The sequence below is a fragment of the Melitaea cinxia genome, chromosome 4, assembly GCF_905220565.1.
Source record: "Melitaea cinxia chromosome 4, ilMelCinx1.1, whole genome shotgun sequence".
NCBI lineage: Eukaryota > Metazoa > Arthropoda > Insecta > Lepidoptera > Nymphalidae > Melitaea > Melitaea cinxia.
This window is the reverse complement of record NC_059397.1, coordinates 2,758,302-2,781,441: the sequence shown is the minus strand read 5'-3', so window position 1 is coordinate 2,781,441 and position 23,140 is coordinate 2,758,302. Positions and strand designations below refer to the sequence as shown.

General features: G+C 31.7%; 1 long non-coding RNA gene across 1 annotated transcript; it reads left to right on the top strand.

Annotated features, from left to right (window-relative positions):
- The first annotated feature begins 1,498 nt into the window (after positions 1-1,498).
- LOC123670499 lies at positions 1,499-21,025 on the top strand. Its single transcript, XR_006745917.1, has 3 exons — positions 1,499-1,623; positions 8,041-8,043; positions 21,016-21,025. It is a non-coding gene; the product is annotated as an uncharacterized LOC123670499 (long non-coding RNA).
- The last annotated feature ends 2,115 nt before the right edge of the window (positions 21,026-23,140 follow it).

Below are 23,140 nucleotides of genomic sequence, written 5' to 3'. Positions count from 1 at the left end.
AAGAATAAAATGATGAAACAGCTCTAGCTGAATGTTCTAAAATTACATTTTTTTATTTACTTTTTGTATTGTCTTTATTATAATTTAACCTTTAAGTATGGACGTGGAGTCTCACAGGCTACTCGCTGTTTTCGTTTTCCTAGTTTCACCTATTTGCCCTAACTGCCAGCGGTTGAGCGGCTCAGTAGCTTTTGTTTTAGTTGTAAAACTACCAACAAGAGAGGAGGTGGCGTCTTCCAATGAATATCACCTAAGTAATGACCATCAAAATATTGACCGGAGCCTGTCAGGCTACACGTCCATTTTTGCCCTATGATATATTTTACAAAAGCGATTACGTTTGTATCAGATTTTGAAGTACAAAATGTCAAAAAACAATAAAGCCGGTAGTTCAAATCAAACCGACCATCTACGAGTTCTGTTCAGCACTCTGTGAGAAAAAATTTTGTGCAGGAGATCCACTTTTGTGGTGAAGTGAGTTAGTTGTTATTAGCTTCGGATCAGTCTGACAATGAAGAGAGTACTGAAGATTTTTTTTTTTATATTGGACTCCAAACTGATACAAAATCATGAAAGTGATAGTGATGATGACCAGGACCAAGACCAAGACATAGGAGAAGAATTTTGTAGTTATAGAGATAGCCTATGGTGTCGCTATATCGTGTCCTAGACTTGAGTACCGTGAATGCGTACATCTTATATAAGATGCACCAAACAAAAGCTGCGGAAAGAGATTTAAAAAATTAGTACATGTGCTTGTGGTGCCTTATTGTCCTGGCAGTCGTGTACTTATACGTTTTATAAGTACACGACTGCCAGGAGAGCTGAGGTTGACCATGACTCTAGTTTTAGGTATTTATATGGTTACAGAAGATGTCTAGGATCAAGAAACCAGTCAAGAAACCAGAAGAGCATATAAAATCTGTTCCACGAAAAAACATAGGATGATTATCCATGTTTGTATTGGGTGCAACAAACCTGTGTGTCTCCAATGTTCTAGACCTTTGTGCACTGACTGCCAATAAATTTACGTTATTTGACTGTTGTCAAATTTTTTTATATTTGTTATATGAAGTAGTTTTTTTGTGTTTTTGGTTTGTTATACATTATATTTTGAGAAAAAAGACTTATTTTGTTATAGGAATAAGTTTGGCTGCTTTTATTACCTAAAAATGTAACCTAAGTAGATTTCGATTGAAAAGAACCATAATTTTGGATTTTTAATATTTCTATAATTTTTTAAATAAAATTTGATTATATAAGCACGTTATTTAATTGCTAAACTACATAACTTTAATATGTAATTAGTTTTAAAGCGATCTTATATTAAATTCTCCAAAAAAAATTGTGTGCATATAGGAGCCTATGAGACTACACGTCCACAGTAATGTTAAGAAAAAATGACGTCCATACTTAAAGGTTAAGTATTACTCATACATTGCCGTATGGTGTCGGTCGAGTAGAATAGCACCACCCCTTTCCTTCCCGTGGGGGTCGTAAAAGGCGACCGAAGAATAAACCTGGCCCAAAATCATCAGGGTCCTAGAGAAGGAAAACTTCATTTGAAACCCGGAACGGGGTCTCTGTCAAGCATTCGTGGGAAAGCTCTAAAATGCGAAAGACGTATCGACTCGTAGTCCCTGTGGGCCTAGCCAGTGAGGTCGAGAGGGTGGAGCAGAGCTTAGGCAACTCTGCGTTTTCCTAAAGAGTGGCCTAGGCGCCACAGTGACTGTCTGACACTGTCTAAATCGTCTGCAATAGACGGACTAAGGCCAATGAGACTCATACATTATGAAGTATTTTGTTATAGCAATTCTTTGGTTGATAACTACTACTAGTATCTTTGAATAAAAAAGTCTTTAAATTTCTTACCACTGGGCGAAAGCCTTACAAATGTCGTTTTAGATCTTAATATGTCACGCTTTTTACTCAATTCTGGGTTGATGGATCACTATTAGGTGTCTATGTCTATAACCAAGACCATAGCTTGAACGTGTTCTCTAAGGTGTGGGGAAGAGGCTAATAAAAATGAACATTTAGGCCATTTAGACCACAACAAGCTCCAACGTCTAACATAAAAATTAACAGTTCATACATATTTACTTACATTATTATACACTAAAACCACATAATATTCATTAAACATAGTGTTTTGATAGTTTCTGATTATGTAGTACAATAAGCGGACTTATGGCTATTTAGCCATTTGTTCCAGATGAGCCAATATTAAACTACCTATTAGTAAATGAGAAAACAAAGTAAACAAGTAAGCAATTATTTTGCAAAGTAATAAACCACGGTCAGCAACTTTTTGAAAACATTTTGAATCATTTCTGATTTACTTACAAACTATGAGAATTGCTAAATTGTATATCTTCACGGTTAATTATCGATTAATGACTACATTTTGTTGGGATATTTTTTTTAATATATATATATATATATATATATAACTAGGTCGGCTAACAAGCGTATGGCTTGAATGATGGTTAAGCGATTACCATAGTTTATAACGACTGCAACACCAGAAGCATCACCCAATCCTCCCAGAAGCTCTGGCAACCTTACTCACCAACAAGAATACAATAGTGCTTGAAAACTGTAATATTAAACTGTAGCCTTCTGTAAGGTCCAGGGTACCCCAATCGGGCTGCTCAATATTTTGAGCAGACCTGCTGTGCCCTACCTCAGTTAAAACTCACATGGTTACTACTCAGTTAAATTTATATGGTACTAGCTGACCCGGCAAACGTTGTCTTGCCGCTAAACGCTGTTTAAAAATAGGGGTTGATGGTAGAGGGTTGAAAATTTAGGGTTGTATGTATTTTTAATGTTGTATCATAAAAAAATAGAAATTAAAAATTTTGTCTAAAAAATAAAAAAAATATTTAGGGGTGGACTACCCCTAACATTTAGGGGGATGAAAAATAGATGTTGGCCGATTCTCATAGATACCAGATAAGCACAAAAAAATTTCACCAAAATCGGTCTAGCCGTTTCAGAGGAGTATGGCAACGAAAACTGTGACACGAGAATTTTATCTATATGGTATAAAGATCAAAAAAAACACTAAAAAAGAATAACCCGGTATATCGAAGTTAATAAGCATAAAGAAACATTGCATGTTATTTTTGTGGAATTTTCCTTAGATTCCAGCAACATATCCTATCCCATTAATCTAATTTTTTTTTTATATCTTGATACTAATCAAGAGCCAACATTGAGTTACATTTTTCTCTGAAACAGAAACTTTTAATTTAAATAAAATGTCGACGAGCATACAAAAAAAAACATTCAGATAGACTCCTCATTTTTATGTCGGTCAAAAGAGTAATGAGTTGAATTTAGCAATATTTCCTCTTTCCCCATAATAGAGTAACATTACGAACATTACTCATACTTGTGAGTAAAAGATCTAATATACAATTATATAGAACGTTTGTATCCATATTTACTAACTTAGTTGAATGTGCACAAAGTTTATACTCCGAAGTCTATGGCACAAACAGATGCAAGTTTAATGTCTTAGCATCCATACAGTCGGTAATAAAAGATTTAGTGTAAGTTAATCTAGAGTTAATTGTAAATGATGATAAGATTCTTTGTTTTCTTGCCAACGCGAATCACAAGACTTAAATTTCTGATATTATTTGTTTGTCACAAAGTTCACTTAATTTTTTTTATTAGTATCAATATAAATTAGTAACTTTATCTCGATGAGGTAATGAAAATAGTAGCTTGAAACAAAAAAAAGTGTATATCCCAATTCATATTAAGAAAAAAAATTATCTTGTGTAGATAGAAAATTTAGAAAGCACTGGAAATATTCAGAATATAATTGTGTTTGCTCGCAAACGAAAAAAAACCGACTTCAATTACATCGACGAGTAATACAACGTAGATCGACGAAAAAATAGTCAAGCAACTACGCGTTATCAAAGATTACTCAAAAAGTAGTTATTAGATCTCGATAAAATTTATATGTGACCACATGATAAACATCAGCTTTCGATTAAATTAAAAATTATTAAAATCGGTACATCCAGTAAAAAGTTATTACGGATTTTCGAGAGTTTCCCTCGATTTCTTTGAGATCCCATCATCAGATCCTGGTTTCCTTATCATGGTACCAAACTAGGGATATCCCCTTTCCAACAAAAAAGAATTATCAAAATCGGTATATCCAATAGAAAGTTATGCGGTATAATACAACGTAGGTCGACGAAAAAAGCGTCAAGTAAAAACGCATTATTAGATATAACTCGAAAAGTAGTAGTTAGATCTCAAATAAATTTAAATGGGACCAATTGGCACACACCATCTTTCGATTAAAAAAAAAAATTGTCGAAATCGGTCCACACGGTCAAAAGTTCCGATGTAACATACATAAAAAAAAAATACAGTCGAATTGAGAACCTCCTCCTTTTTTGGAAGTCGGTTAAAAATTTCTTTCAAGAAACATAATCTATGACATTAAAAAGAAAATTAAAATAAAATATAAATGACTTATTTGTCATTTCTAATTATTACTTAGTTTAGCGTAGATAAAGTCGCAGTTATCAAGTTGTTAATTCGAAAATAAAAAGATTTTTATTCATTCGACACAAATATTAAACAATGTTTCCTAAATTATTAAAATGGAATATTATATTTCGTTTTTTTTACTCATATACATATTAACAAGAATCGCAGTAAATAATACTGCCATATTAAGACATTTTCATTTCAACTGTACCTCCGTATGATACATTCAGTGAAGTGACGTGAGCGCCTCATTTTCTCGCCGTACCAAAGCTATGTTCTCATAACTTACAAATTATTAAAACATGAAATATTATCATACAAATTTGTTGTCAACAGTCTTATAGTATAATAATAGTACGGTAATTATCATCTGACTGTTGTGAGCCCACATACGAGAGTTATGTTTCTAGACATGTACATACTCGTAAACGTGTTACTATATATTTTGGCTAACTTTTCATAGGCTGATCTACTTCTGTTGTATGGTAAATTGTCTTATATCAGGATATTTTCTCAACAGTCGGGTTTCTCTTGTACTTGTTACCCGACTACGGAAAAGTTAAAATGAGATTAGAACTTTAGCAGTCTATGTATAAATGTTCTCATATTTAGATAAATGAGGTATCATTCGAAGCGTCTTAATTATACGCTGCTTATTGGCTATATGACGTCACTTTATATTAAATGTGGTACCCTCTATAGTACATAAAGTGATCTGATATATATATATGTATATATATATATATATATATATTCGTTGTCGAGTTTTAGTTTTTAACTTTTCTCGTGTATAATACTGTGTACATTCAACGACAACCTCTGCAGTGTAGTTTTGATATAAATATACGTGTACATGCTGATCATACCTCCAACTTTACCAAGAAATTTTTATTAACCTACTCATCACTACACAACACAAAAACACAATTACAAAACAGTATTACTTGAAAGTAACAATATCTGTCTACGATTTTCTCCAAGACACTTTAAACTACTTTTCCAGTCTGGCCGCTCAAGTTTCGGAATAAGCCGATAGCCCATAGGTTCAACTATAACTTATATTCGAGTATCATATCTCTAAAACATATGTGAAGGAAGCCTTATACATACGAAGCGGAAATCAAAAATGGTACAAAAACCCGATATTATAAAATCAAAGGATTGCAAAAGGAAGCTTCCCAGTCATAGCACATTTTTTTTTTCATATTACAAACTTCAAAGAAACCTCGTTAGAACAGCGTGCCCGCAAAAAGGATGCTAATAACTATGGATGTATTTTCACGTTTATATAAGTAAGATATTAATAAATTCAACAATTAAGAGTCAACTGCGACTGAAATAAGAATAAGTATATTTAACATAACAGAAATATTACATAGCAAATTGATTTTAACAAAGGATAAAAAGGTACAAGGACGGATCGCTGAAAGACGATCTCTATGCTATTGTGTTTTCTCGAACCAATATAACATATATTAATACTCAGACAAGACTATCTTTTTATTTATCCTTTGGTCTACTACGTAAGCTACATAGATTGCTAAGATTATTCAAAAGCGGGATATTTACCATATTTTTTTTTTTCATTTATTTAACGAGCACGATAGCACGTTAGTAGATAGTTTTAAAAGATTAATATAATTTTAGCAATAAAAATAACCATGTTCATTTAAAAAGCTATATATATATATATATATATAGTAATATTATAAAGCTGAAAAGTGTGTTTGTTTAAATGCGCTAATGTCAGGAAATAATGAATATAATTTTTTGTGTTGGATACCCATATTCACCGAGAAAGGCTATATTTTTCCTGATATTTTTTTTTTTTCGAAAATACCGAGGGGTACAGCTAGTAAATACTATAATATGTATAAATATATAAATATCTACACAATATATCGATATATCTACACAATGAAGTGAAATATAAATTTCGATCAAATGACTATATAAGAAAATGTTTTCTCAGAGTATTTAGCTTGATGTTCAACTACGACGGTACAGAATCCTTCGTTTGCGAGTCAAATTAGGAACAGGTCAGTTTATATTATTTACATCAAAGTATTTATTTATTTATTTACTCTTTATTGTACACAACAATATGCAAATACAAAATAATAATAATACAGACAACTTAAGAATGTGTAGTACAAGAGGCGGTCTTATGGCTAGTTAGCCATTTCTTCCAGACAACCCGAAATAGGATTGAGTATTAGTTATTTGAAGATCGGGTAGGTGGTGCAGTTATATTATAATAAACTTACAAATATCTACACATTAATACTTACAAGCAATGCATATATACATCTGAATAATATAATATAATCTTAATATATATAAATCTCGTGTCACAATGTTTGTCCTCAATGGACCCCTAAACTACTTAACCGATTTTAGTCAAATTTGCACACCGTGTGCAGTTTGATCCAACTTAAAAGATAGGCTATATTTTATTTTGATATATTATGTTATTATTATATTTCAGAAAAAAATAAGGTGATACGAAGTTCGCCAGGTCAGCTAGTAAACTAATAAATATAACAACAGTATCTCATAGCACTTACAACCAATTTCGCCATAAAAATTAAAAATTAATTAATTGTGTTTGCTCGCAAACGAAAAAAATAACCGACTTCAATTATATCGACGAGTAATACAACGTGTATCGACGAAAAAAAAGTCAAGTAACTACGCGTTATCAAAGATTACTCAAAAAGTAGTGATCAGATCTCAATAAAATTTATATGTGACCACATGACAAACATCAGCTTTCGATTAAATTAAAAATTATTAAAATCGGTACACCCAGTAAAAAGTTATTGCGGATTTTCAAGAGTATCCCTCGATTTCTCTGGGATTCCATCATCAGATCCTGATTTCCTTATCATGGTACTAAACTAGGGATATTTTCTTTCCAACAAAAAAAGAATTATCAAAATCCGTACATCCAGTAGAAAGTTATGCGGTATAATACAACGTAGGTCGACGAAAAAAGCGTCAAGTAAAAACGCATTATTAGATATAGCTCGAAAAGTAGTTGTTAGATCTCAAATAAATTTAAATGGGACCAATTGGCACACACCACCTTTTGATTAAAAGAAAATTTGTCGAAATCGCTCCACCGAGTCAAAAGTTCTGATGTAAGATACATAAAAAAAAAAAAAAAAAAAGTCGAATTGAGAACCTCCTCCTTTTTTGGAAGTCGGTTAAAAAAATAATAAATAAAATAAATAAATAAATTTAATTGGAATCGCACTCAGTATTAAGGTAACGTTTTTTAACTAATTTTTTGAAGTATGTAAGATCAATCAATGTAAGTATCATAGATCCATAATATTTTTCGTTTCTAAATGCTTTCTATTATGAGTAACACAATAAATGTAGTTTTATAATTACATAGAATATAGGATTCGGCCTTACATCCAACATGGAGTCCACAAAATAGTAAACATGAAAACGAAAATTCAAATTATCTTTCAAATAGCGTTGACAAGTCCAGTGCAAAGCTACAAGTCCGTAATTATATCGCAAACTTTCTGAAATCATATTAAAAATGGTTCGTTAGAACGACTTACATCTTATTCTATGGTAAAATTTTTAAAAGTGACAAAGTTACGAACTTGAGTTACGTAGAAACTTACGAACGAAATAGATTTCGGATTGTATGTTAGTTGAAAATTATTAATGTACTTGCTATACCCGTACGAATAATTCTCACTAAATAAGTATAATATTTATCACTTTATAAAATTAAAAAAAAATATATATGTGAGTTGATTTGAAACTGAAAAATTTATTGATCGTCAATCGTGTTGACGTTGATTCAAAATTAAAACCGTCAAATATATAATTTTAATAATTAATTAATTTACAAAAACAAAAGCAATAGTATATTTTTGAGTTGTTGATTCCGGTGGAGCAAGCAATTATCTATAAAACTATATAAAATCTATGCGGAGTTATTGTGATTTTTTTTTTCTAAAATGGGAGGCAATATATATATATATATATATATATATATATATAAATGATTGACTTGCACGCGTCAACTAATGTAATTTGAATGAAATTATTTTGTAAATAGTGCAATTTCACACACATTGTTTTACCACGATCACGCTAATATCAAGATCGCATGGCTGGGCAAGGGATTATTTCTCCATGTAGGAGAGTTTTATCATAACTTGTATAAATATTGCTTTGATTGATGAGGAAATAAAATAAACAAATAAATGCCTTATACTCAAACGTAACAGTGAAATAAGATATTTAATGATAACTGGATGCACACATAAAATAATCAGTAACGCCCAGACCAGGACAAATGTTTGTTTCGTAAATACAAACATTCGGATCTACAGCCGCGACCACACATAATCGACGATAAGACATTTTCGATTAATTCCTAATATTTATTTTACTTATTTTTAATTTTATTTATTTATACTTTTTTCATAACAATACATAATTGACAAAGTACAGAATTACAATTGTAAGTACAATAGTCGCATCAGTTGCAACAATTGGATAAGCATAATTGGCAACTTTTGGGATAAGGAAAGTGTGTGAACGGGCGAAAAATATACGAAAGAAAGAAAAACAAATAAATAAAATATATCTAAAATATAGTAGAAATACTTACAAACAAATAAACATACATACTTATATACATACATACACAAATGCTATACATCTATACGTATAATAAAAGAGTAACTAAACAAATGAAAACGAAAGGCAACATCAAATTCAAATAATCTAAGTAATAGTAATGACATTATTTGACATAATTTAAGAAGAAAAATACATCTCTTTGATGATTTTCTTAAAAGTTGATGATTGTGCGCGTTTTATAGTGAGTCGTAATGAATTCCACAATCGACAAGCTTGTAATAAATATTTATTCGCCCCTGAACTGTGATGTTGAATGTGGTTTTTCCGCGCATTAATCTTATAAAATTGACAAACATTTACTCGACTCCAACAGTGTACGACTGCTTTAATTTAAAAAATATTAAATAAATAAATAAATAAATATTTACACAATAACACACGGTCGTCTGTTCCTAAAGTAAGCAACTTAATGCTTGTGTTATAGGTAACAGCCGACTGGTATATAGCTACATTTTTTTTTCGATAAACATACTTATAATTAATACATATATAAATATATAAATAAATATTTATATTACACCCAGACTCGGGGTGGGAATCGAACCCACAACCCTCGGAGCAGAAAGCAGGGTCACTACAAACTGCGCCAACGGGCTAGTCAAATTAAATTCATATTTTCTTTTACATACCGCTACATTATCTCCAACTGTTTAAAAGTAACATCGAAGGAATGTAGGGTATTTTTTCATTTATTTATCATGCAATGTTTGACACCAAAATCGTATATTATTTGAAAAAAAAATGTCACTACTATATACTAAAATATGAAATTTATAATTTAGGATTTGCATGTTGAGCTACTAATATATATTAATACCATATATTTTTGACAGGACGTCATAAAAGATCTTGTACTTGTTCATACCTTAATAATAAAAAAAAAATCATGACCTTGCATGTATTCTTGAGAAAATTTATATTATGATCACTGAAGCAAGTTTTTTTAAGATACCGTAGAAACTATATATAACAATTTCTAAAAATATAAATACAATACCGAATGTATAAATAGATCAGATATACGAAAAATGTTTTCTGCTGTGACTAAAAACCAGTTTTATTATTTACATGAATGGATATTTCTGGTAACAAAACACATGATATATTCCTTTCGAATTAAACGTATTTCATATAAAAAATACCGGACACAGCTGCAAAAACAAAACAAAATTATACTTTATAAATCCTACGAAATTATACTATACACATTGCGACGGTCTAAAAACCATTCTAGTGAACAAGTGAAAACTAAAAAGCTTAAATAAAAAATATATTTCCATTACAATGTTCGGTGTATTTCAACGATTTTAAAAAAATATTCGAAAAATCTAACTGCTGAAAATATTGACTTCTGAATCACAGCAGCGTGAGTTTTTTTTTTTTTTTTTTTGTATTTCTGATTCATTGAAAAATTTTACGGTGAGATAAAATAAATTCTTTACCGGGTAAGAATTTTAGGTAACTTGGTACATTAACTTTTTTCAAGTACCGTTTTACCGAATCGTCTGTAATGATATATGTAAAGTATCACGTTTTATTATAATGAAACAACTTTTTCGGATTTTACCGGGAGGAGTCCTCCCGTGACTATGGTTGCTGGAAAATATCTGAAACGTCGGGCATTTAAAAAACTTAATAAGCCGTGACAAAATCCAAAACATTTGTTTCATTATAATGAGTGAAATTTGCGTAAACATTAGAAAATAATATATCACATTTTATTTTCTCATTTTCACTGATATAGCTGCAGTTCAATTTTATGATTAAATTGAACAAAAACGTAAAATATTGAGTAATAGTTTTTAAAATATTAATTAGTTTTAACTATTAATAAACCGTGATAAAATCCAAAAAAGTTGTTTTATTATAGTGAATGAAATTCGCGTAACCATTTAGAAAGCAATATAATCACGTTTTATTTTCTCATTTTCATTGCTGTAGTTCAATTTTGTGATTTAATTCGACAAAAAACATAAAATATCGAGTAATTGTTTTTTAAATGTTTCTAAATTTTAACTACACTTATAGAATATACACTACGTAATTTACTAAGCAAAATTGTACACATAGGATTATTATAAAAATTAAAAGTCAATTTTAAATATTTTTAAAAAAGGAACGTGCAAGGATCGCTCGCAAACCTAATAGGAATTTCGCTTTGTTCGTCTTAACTATTTGCAGCAATGACTGAAATAAAAAGGGAAAACAAAATCACAATCCATTTTAATGACATCCACAAAACTTTTGACGACAACAAAAAAAATATAAACCATACTAGAAATTTTCCTAAACAACTTCGTCCAACTTCTCTCATATTAGTGGGATTAAATATACCAAAAAATCTGAACCGCGCAAGTGAAAGGCAAAAACAGGGAAATACGTATTTCGTCCTTAAATCACGCTGAGACAAGGTTAATGGGGTTGAAAGCCCTGGCCCGCGGGCAGTCACGTAGCTTAGACGAAATTTAATAAATTCAACTCAATTACAATTCTTCGAGCACACGAGGTGGTCTGTTTACATTTAATATTCGAAGAGGTGAGTTAATGAAACGACCGTCTTTTACGCTAAAACTTGAATTTATAACGCAATAAATTGTAATAAGCACCGCCTACTATGGCTAAAGGCTTTCAAATCAGTGGGGCTAGATTCAGAATGTAGACGTTTAAAAATGTCATCGAGCATAACAAAGAATTTTATGTCACAACAAATATGAAAATCATATTAACGTTATCTAAACTAACCATATACGAAACTATGTAAACCTACAAAATTCAAATGTATTTTTGAATAAAGTAAATCTATCGTGCCTTTGTATCACTTTTTCATTTCCTCTGTTCTAAGGACCTAATGAAACTTAGAAGTATACACGCTATACTCGCCTTGTAAAGATAGAGTCGAAGTACTTAGTTTAAAGTAAAACACGTTTACTTTAAAAATAAAAACTTGAATTTCTTGTAAAGTAGTAAAACAAGTTATTACTAAAAATTTACACATATAAAACCTTTAAGCTCATGGTTTAAAATAGTTTGTATTAAAACTAAAAAAAATGACATAGGTTATATTAAATAAAAAAATATATTGTGCATATAAATTATATCATCTACAAAAGTTTATTTAAGGGAAATTTTCGCCACAGAAAAAGCTGACTGACCCAACGCGTGTCAGGATGTACTAGTTATATAAGCTATGTTGATATGCGCGATCCTCCATGCTTCTGACCTCAGATCAGAATCAAATCTCAAACTACCGGGTTGCTCTTTTACTGGGGTTTTTACTTAACCCTCCGTTGGTCGCGTGGGGTCTTTGAAAGCCCAGGTGTTACAGAAATGTAAAATTTTAACATTTAAAACCATCTCAGCGATTCAATATTTTGGGTACCCTCCTAATTTGGATTATACTTGCTGCGTATACCCATTAACTTCGGTTCGTGTGTAAGTGCCGTGAGATACAAACGTGTTTTGTGCTCCTATAATTGCTGCAATAATTTTAGTGTTATTGTATATAGATTTATTAAAAGGAGAAGTTCCTGCATTTAGTTACATTAAAACATTTTTTTTTTTTGTGATTGTGATCTCAAGGAGAGAAATTTAGGTTCCTACTTTTAGATTGTAAGTTGAAGGCAGAAATAAAAGAATATTTTTACGTAACTCGTTGTAGTTATATTGTAATTAGGTTAATTACCAATAATTTGCTAAGATAGTTAAGAAAATTTAATTAGATAGTTGTTTTTTTAGGCTGTTTATTTTTGGGGTCTTGAGAGACCCCACGCGACTAACCGCGTAAACAAAAAATGCGCGACTGACAGAAGGTTAAGGGCCCTTTTCCTGGTTATATTTAAATATTTAGAATAAAATAAATATACTTTATAATTATTTTATTCGGAATAAGTTGACTTAGAAATAAAAACTTTAATAAAAAAACACCCTATGGCCTATCGCCCGTACTGTTTGATCATACTCTAGTGTTAAGCAAACGTCAATAGAGATTATTCACTGATTTTATATATCGCCAGCTTTACTGACAGTCTGCCTAGCAAAAAGCTGTAGGATTAGTTTTAGCTTTTGATCCTTTGTCAAATGAAAACCGAGCAATCTATTCTAGATAATATAATTTATCAGGACCAGTTAGACCTTAATAAAGTCTAATCTAAAACTCAATTTAGCTAAACAGTGACCTTGAGCACAAATTAAATTTCAGAATATCAAAGAAATAAGTATTTCAGCATAAAGGATTGCCGTCGATTCCGTTTAAATTTTAAAAATAAATTCGAAAAGAAGCTCGTATTTTTTTTGTTCGTTGTATAATTTTTGACAATTCACAACCCACCTGTCAATCGACTGTCGTAAAATTATTCACAATTTAAATTATTAAAGCGTCAATTGTCGATCAATTTTCTCGGAAAATTAACCGTTGACTATCAAAAGAAATTATTATCAAAGACGTTCCACTGTCCACACCCGCGGCGCTCGTTTGAGAGTTATTTTTCCTCCTCGAACAGATCCATTAACTCCGGGAATAAAGAAGTGTCGATTACCATGGTTAATAATGAAAATGTTCTTTAAGCTCGCAACTAGAAGTATTCAACCAGTACCACTAGCTGTTTTAAAGTGAAAATGCTGTCTGTTTTCTGTCTGCTTTACGTGTCTGAGTCACGTTTATTTGAGAGGTGAAATTTTTCTTAGTGCTACTAAATATAATATAGAGATTATGCAATAGAAACTGTTGCAAAAGCTTTCAGAGATAAACGTGTACGTTTTTCATTAGTTTATCATGATATTGTAGATAGAACGTGGTTCTTTAAAATTCGAAAATAAACCACTGAATTTTATATAAAAAAAAAAAAACTTGACTAATACTACTAATAAAAAATCTTAAAAAGTGGAGATTTAAAGCTACTGACAGAAAATTATATAATTATGTATGTTTGTATACAAAGACTTCTACCCTTATTAGAGAGATAGTTTGGACATTGTTGAGCCTTCAATCTTCGAGCGCTTGTCAAAAATTAGGTAAGTTTTTTTAAAACGAAATGTCTAGGAATTCGTACCAGGTGCATTTCTAACACAAAAATCTTACAGTTTGCGATGAGGCTTACATATTACGGTTGTAACAACTCGAGTAGTTCTTTCACCGTTTGAAAATTCGATTTGAATATTTCCTACCGTAAAAATATGATAATGGAGAAGTGGAGTAATGTTTGAGGTTCACTTCATTTAATATTAAATTTCTTTTATCATAGCAAATCATTTTATTCTAAAGTCGAAATAATATTAGTAACTAGGTATTTCAATTTATAATTGTACGATAAATAATGCCAGTGGAAAGAAAACTTGGTACTGGATTGTAAAAGGATAAAATATAGCTGAATACTATCCCAGTTTGGTCATACGTTCATATTCGTTTTCTGACAAAAAAAATCGTAAAACTTTAAGTTATTTAATGGTCTAATTATTTATAATTAAACTACGTTACTCTGTTTCTTCTTTTTTATCTAAAAATTGTTTGCAAAAGTAAAATGATTAATCAATTTTAGTAGTTTTAAAATTTCGTTTAAATAAAACGTCATTTGTCCACTTAACCGATGTGAAAAGTGCTCGCAAAAATTTCTCTTCAAATTTTGTCACAAGGCCAAAGCACGTAATGTATTACGGAAGAATTTAAATTTGGAACAACGCAAGTTTGCGTTTAAATATGTTAAGCATTTTATATGAGAATCTTGTATACCTTTATGAAAAATAGAAAAACTTATCACAAATAAAATAATTTATGTAGATTATTATTTCAATTCAAATAATGGGACAGTTAAAATGAAAAAGTGATTTAATTATCACTCATATGATATAACTAGATTGAAACTCATAAAAATCCTTTTTTCTTACACTTTGAAAATGAAAGACCATTTTTGGAAATTGAGATTATGAAACGGTCTGGGACTCTTATTATTTAGAGGCTATTTAGAAGCACTGAACAGAACTCAATATTTGTTTGGATCATTATTGTATTGTTGTACTTTTTTCTTCTTCTTTCTTTAACAAAAGATGTAGCTCACACCTTCTGTGCTAATTACATTTGCATTCTATGGAAATGTGAATAGGCTAAAATAGTTTAATGTGTTCAAAACATGGACCTGTATGACAATATTATAGATTTTTATAGAGAATATTTCGTTTTATACATGTAGTCCTTGTTACGGTAAAATAATGAATGAAAAAACAAATTATAATATATGAATGTAGATAGAGGGAGATTGATAGTGAGAGAGTGAGAGAGAGAGAGAGAGATATTATAGTAGAGTAAGGTGTTAAGACATTTTGCTTCATTGATTTGGACAAGATTAGAAATATACCGTAAAAGAGCCTAAAGTTGGTAAGAGTTGAAAAAAGCGAAGTTAACGTTGTCTTAATAAGATGGAAAATCTCGTTCAAGAGACAATTTTTTAGGGATCTGTCCCGAAATATGCCAATGGAACCGTACTTTGACCCTGTTTTACAATTTTTTTATGACAGATATCCATCCGTAACTTGGCATGCACATAGTTTAAAAACCGGATTAACGAATAACCTACTTTCAATACCGAAACTTCCACGGGATCTGGATATACGCAGCAAAACTCTAGGGTATTACATAGCAAAAACGTTACAATTACAACTTAATGTACCAATAAATCGTTTTCGTGATATATTGTTTCAGACGATATCTCAATATCCACTTACCCAAAATCCGTACCTAGACCTAGCTCTTTATTCAATCAAGATTGATGACCAGCGTTCGAATCGACCACGGACCGAGGGTCTGTAATAAATGGTTCACTTGCGATCCATTCCCATTACAAGTTAATCACCTCGTGGTAATACGGCACTTGACGCTTGGTTTGCTGAGAGCGTGACATATCGACGATATTAAGCCAAGTAGTGCTTAGGTGCTGGTTGGCTAATTTTTGTTTTTATGTTTGATTTACGTGTTTCTAAATTCTAAAGTTCTACAAATCGAACTCTATTGATTGAACTAGCAGTTCTAAGGAGAGATTTTGGGACAGACTGGACAAAACTACAGATATTAAATTTGAGGAAACGCTTTATATGTCCTATCAGGCTGTATAATACGTGCAAGTAAAATGGACAGTTAATATGTGGCATGTTTTTTGACCCACAAATTACTTCTTTTAAGATTATTTTTATGAGCAATTATGAGTTTTTTAATTTTAAATAGACGTTTTTCTGAATAGAAGCAAAGGGTGATTGAACTTTAATTCAATTTTTTTAAGTAAGAAATCCCTCTCCTACATGGAGGAAGAGGCCAATGGCCAGTAGTGGGATGTTACAGGCTGAATTAAGTTATCAAGTCAAGTAAGAAGAAGCTTAGCTATAGACTATTTGCTGGTTATTAAATTACATTAAACCCAAAAACATATCACAGATGATATCTCAAACAATTATCTATCAGATATAAATAACTGATATATCCATTACCGTAATTAATTGTTCACATTATTAATTTACTAATGTTACTTCTATGACGGCTTTTATTGTGACTGTTTAATTAACGTATTTATATTACAAATGACTCAAAACGATTATAATCATATTATTTGCTTTGTGAACTAGTATCAAATCATTTCATGTTTACATTAAAACGATGTAAATTGCTATTAATATGATGATAAAATACTAAAATGTTTTTCGATCTTAGGTCAAAATATTTGTCAGCAATTAAAAAAGTTTATCAAAGTTATGTGCGTCAGGACATTCTTGTTTTTTTTTTAGAATTAAAAAAATGTCATGGTATCAAACGCCGTATTTTTTTAATAATTTTTCAAAAAGCGCTAAAGTTTTAAATAATATTTATTAAATTGGATGTCAACTATACGACATCGACCATGGATAAGCTACATGTAGATCAAAGTTCTGATCAAAGTGTATAAGCATATAGATAGCATCTCTCTGCAATATGGTCAAATAATTACATCAACGGTAGGTCTCAAAAATGTATCTGAATTTCTGTTGAAATTCCATTAGAATCAGATAGCTAACGCTCAGTCAGTCATCCCCAAGTTCGCGCCAGATATCTCAGTTTCTGCAATCCTCATCTAGCCTCCACCAGCAATCTTATGTAGATCATCGTTCCAAATCCTTTTGCAATATAACAACAAATAACTCATATATATCGCTAATATACAATATCTGAGATAGGTCGGTTGTTAATTCTGCTAACTGATGAGACATGTCAATTTGATTAAACACTTATCTTGCTTATAATCCAAACAGGGATAATAAGCTCTACATAAGAGTGATGTATAAAGAAATATTTTATAATTTGTAGCAACACACACATATTACAACTCTTTAAATGTCTATATACATGTGCAATCACATTCCTAATTTACTTTAGTCAAAGCACACGTAACATTTAGGAGAAAATATGAATCGGACCCTAATTCGTTTTCCCTCTCGCTTTAACACGTGTCATGTGGCAGCTGTTTCTCTTTGTAATATGACACTTTCGCAGTAACGGCTTATATGTGTCCCGCTGAGAACACTGTCGTAACGACGTGACATTGTTATAAAGAGTTGAAATTTTCGTTGTTAAAAATGTTTAAAAGAGATTTTAACTTAATACTCTGAGTCACGATATAATAAATACCATAACTTTAGTCTTATCATTTTATGCCATGTTTTATTATTACAATGGTTGTTTTGTGTGCTGTATTGTTCAGAGTTTTAATAATTTATTGTAGGCAAGCATATCAAAATTTTCTGCTATTAAGTAGAAGTTCACGAAGTTTAACCAGCACTCATTGCACTTCAAGTTACATACTATGGTTACGTATATGTTCCCGCTAACAATCTATTGCGATATAAGAATAATTTAAAACACACATAGCACTTGAAAATTCTACGCCTTGACTGTACATACACATCGCCTGGCGAATACCATGATTGCATTATGTAAAACCATAATATTAAATATAATGTGTTATTAATTTTAAGAATTTCTCGTAGACATCAATGCAAATTTCAAATAGGTAGTGTTTAGTAATTTACAAGTCAATATTTAGACATACTTTTAGAAAATTAAGACCCGTAAATTCAAAAATTTAGACATAAAACAAAAAAAAAGTTAAAGCAAGAACCTTCTTTGAAAAACTTAGAAGATAAAAATTAAAATGTTTCAAAACAAGTTGTTTCAATTTATTTCACGAAAATTGCAATTCTCAATTATATTCATTCAACTTTGACGGTGTTCTCAAGCTCATTAATTAAATAATTACAGTTCTTTCATTCTCTTCAAATTGAATTTTAATACCAGTAAAATTGTTCATTTATGTTATAGTAATAAAAGATTTTTGAACGGTAAGTGTAATATTTGAATTATGGATTTAGTTTAAAACATATTAGAATTTACACATCCCTTAGACTTTTCACTGCTGGGCATAAGTCTTCAAATAAGAGAAAAGTTTCTTCTCAACCCACCGCGCTGTAGTTAATATACTACCTGGGGTTAGCAAGTGACTCTCCCAAAAGTTACCATCGTTATTTAATGTTTATGATACCGACCGAAAATTATATATTTCTTTGTTTTCTGAAATAAACAATATATAATGTTGTTTGTTGTGAGTAAGGTAAGGCAGCCAGAGTTCCCAAGGTGGGTCAGAACTAGTATTGCTACTGTCATTGTCATTTGATACTCTCGTACACTAAAGGATTGAAGAGTTTTCGTAACATTAATAATACTTAGTGACGTGGATTACAATGAGATATGATAGCTTTATAATACTACTAGCTGTGCCCGCGGCTTCGCCCGCGTTGAAATCAGTTTGTCACAAAGTTTTCCCGGCAAACTTCCAGTGAAACTCTCATCAAAATCGGCTTTGCCGTTCCGTAAACCTTCCTCTTGAAGACCTCTCTCCATTTGTGAAACCGCATGAAAATCCGTTAAGTAGATTTTGAGGGAATCGGTCACATACGCTTTTGGGAACTTTGTTTTATAATACACTAACTGTTGCCCGCGACTACATCCGCGTGGTTATGAAGATATGCATTACTATTAAGATGCTTAACGCAAAATTATTTTTTTTTTATTTCAGTCACTTGAAATGCTTATCACTCTGAGTAACTTTTTCAAAGGCACAATTTAGTATAATTTAATAGTTATTTTTATAAAACCTCTCTATACACCACATTTTTAATTTTATTTTCAGGCTGCAGTATGAATAACCTATCAGACGCACTTGTTGCTACTGTATATGTTTCATACAAACTATCAACCCCAATTAAACCCCCTTAGCGATGGAATATCGCAAAATCCATTCTTAGCGGACGTCTACTAACTATAATCTACCTCCCTGCCAAATTTCATCTTTGTCCATCTTGGATGGATGGACCGACCATCCAGCGGTTTTTGAATTCTCGTCATGTCAATCAGTGACCTTTCTCTTTTATATATATATATAGATTACGATGTATTATTTGGACACTTCCTCGCCATCTATAGAGCATACATTTTAAATTTCAAGTCTCTTCCTCCAAAAACATAGGACTTTCATACAAACATCCAACCCCCGTTTTATCCCCTTAGGGGTAGAGTTTCATAAAATTTGTTCTTAGCAAATGTATACGTCCTATAAGAAACGTACCTGCCAAATTTCAAGTTTGTAGGTATTATAGTTTCAGAGATTTCATGATGAGTGAGTCAACCTACCATACCCCATTTTAACCCCAAAAGTGAGGTGATTTCTAAAGATACATTATTTTAACACCTTCTCAACATCTATAGAGCATACATTTTAAATTTCAAGCCTCTTACTTCAAAAACATAGGATTTTCATACAAACTTCCAACCCCCGTTTTATCACCTTAGGGGTCGAGTTTCATAAAATTCGTTCTTAGCAAATGTATATGCCCTATAAGGAACCTACTTGCCAATTTTCAAATTTGTAGCTGTTATGGTTTCGGAGATTTCGCGATGAGTAAGTCAACCTACCATCCCCCGTTTTAACCCCAAAAGGGAGTTGATTTCTAAAGATACATTATTTGAACACCTTCTCACTATCTATAGAGCATACATTTTAAATTTCAAGTCTCTTCCTCCAAAAACATAGGACTTTCATACAAACATCCAACCCCCGTTTTATCCCCTTAGGGGTAGAGTTTCATAAAATTTGTTCTTAGCAAATGTATACGCTCTATAAGAAACGTACCTGCCAAATTTCAAGTTTGTAGGTATTATAGTTTCGGACATTTCGTGATGAGTGAATCAACCTACCATCCCCCGTTTTAACCCCAAAAGGGAGTTGATTTCTAAATATACATTATTTGGACACCTTCTCACCATCTATAGAGCATACACTTTAAATTTCAAGTCTCTTACTTCAAAAACATAGGACTTTCATACAAACTTCCAAACCCCGTTTTACCCCATTAGGGGTCGAGTTTTGTAAAACCCGTTCTTAGCAAATGTCTACGTCCTATAAGGAGCCTATCTGCCAAATTTCAAGTTTGTAGGTATTATAGTTTCGGAGATTTCGTGATGAGTGAGTAAACCTACCATCCCCCGTTTTAACCCCAAAAGGGAGTTGATTTCTAAAGATTCATTATTTGAACACCTTCTCATCATCTATAAGGTATACATTTTAAATTTCAAGTCTCTTACTTCAAAAACATGGGACTTTCATACAAACTTCCAACCCCCTTTTTACCCCCTTAAGGGTCGAATTTTGTAAAATACGTTCTTAGCGGATGTTTACGCCCTATAAGGAGCCTTTCTGCCAAATTTCAAGTTTGTAACTGTTATAGTTTCGGAGATTTCGTGATCAGTGAGCCGACCTACTATCCCCCGTTTTAACCCAAAAAGGGGTTGATTTCTAAAGATACATTATTTGGACACCTTTTCACCATCTATCTATAGAGCTTACATTTTAAATTTCAAGTCTCTTACGTCAAAAACATGGGACTCTCATACAAACTTCCAACCCCCATTTTACCCCCTTAGGGGTTGAGTTTCGTAAAATCCGTTCTTAGCGGATGTCTACGTCCTATAAGGAGCCTACCTGCCAAATTTCAAGTTTGTAGGTGTTATAGTTTCGGAGATTTCGTGATGAATGACCTTTCGCGTTTATATAGATTATGACCTTTCGCGTTTATATAGATTATAGATTGATCATTGGATATTTTCACCTCGAGTAGCGAGCATTTGTCGTTCTCGTAGGATAACGGGTAAGACAGCTTCCTTATACCAAACTGGAACGTGTAGTGATGGACAGTTGTTAAGGCTGACAGTCTCATTCATTTTTTCTCTTACTTAAAAATACTTTACTTGTGAACCTTCTCAGTTTCATTGTTCAATAAATACAACTTAGGTATAATATTTTAATGATAATTTTGTTGAAATGAAGTTTTCTCTAAAATTACTCGCTAACACTTTAATAATCGATGATAGCAAGCTGGTGCCAAAAGGGTTGGTTGGTAGCACGAGCTAATGGGTTGACAAAAGGGAACAACAGCTTAAAATTTGATTACATATTGTTAAGATCAAAACTCCTTTAATTTCAATTTATTTTACTAGTGAAAAAGTAAGTATAGATAATAATATCTTTAAAGGAAACTAATCCAACATTAAATTAGATTTACGAATTCAACTTATAAATATGATTAGATATGTTTTCTTGGATAACGTCTAAATTTCATTATGCGCGCGATCTAAACCCAGCATACAATTAAATTTCAAAGGCGCTCAAATCAATTATAGATCTGATTTGATTACTTTCGGATAGACTGCTTCAATGGATCTTTACGAGGTTTCCATTACATGAGTAGAACGCTCAAAGTGGCTATGAATTTCAAGTACTTATTTAGCTGGGTGCTCAGTATTATACTGCCCTAGCTTTTAGCTCACGGTTTTGCCCGTGGAAATTACACAATTTAAGTAGTTCCATTTACTCCCATTTAAATCAAGGCATTAGATATTGATGACGATTCGTATGCTACTCGGTGATAACGTAAGGCTTTCCTGGTGAAATAATTATTAAAAAAGTTCAATAATTTTTAATTTTATCTTTTACAAACAAAAAATAAAAATGTTTTCTTTATAAACTATTAGTATAGATCCGCCAACCCGAATTGGAGCAACGTGGTGGATTAGGCTCTGATCCTTCTCTCACATGGGGAAAGAGGCTTTTGCCCAGCAGTGGAATATTACAGGTATTATGTAATATGTTATTGTATATCTATAAGCGTTTTTAAATGTATGATAATATATTCTATACGATTAAAAAAAATTACATACTGGCGTTAATATTGGTGAACACATTTTACGTTTGTATTTATTCGTTGACATAGCATATCACACTACGGTGTTTTGATATTATTTATTTGTTGTGATAGTTTATCGTATTTGGAGTTTGAACAGCAAAAATTTGTAAGTTATTATTTAAATTCCTATACTGCTGATACTGAAAATGTTTTGGCAAAACTCTATTTCTTGAATCCGCAGCCCTTTGATGCCTCTAAAGAACTTTATATAATATAGTGTCCTTAAGTGGAGACCGCATCTTGGAAAAGGCAGTGTGGTCTTCCGGCCCGCTGGACCAAAGATCTACGTAAGATTGCCAGTGTAGGCTGGATGAAGATTGCGGAAAATCGGTATGTCTGGCGCAAACTTGGGGAGGCCTATGTCCAGCCGTGGACTAGAATAGGCTGAACTGACTGACTGACTGATAAAATAATATGCAGTAATATCCAATACATAATATTAATGATACTAAGTAACTTTTTTTACTTATTGTTTACCGTCGAATTTAATGAAAACAGCTCTGTTCTACGTTCTATTACTGTTAAAATTCCTCGGAATTTCTCGAATACCCTCGCTTCTTAAAGTAAAACCCTAAACAGCAGTAATTATAAAACAATTAGGAACATCGCGTGCACAACGGCCTCGTTCAAG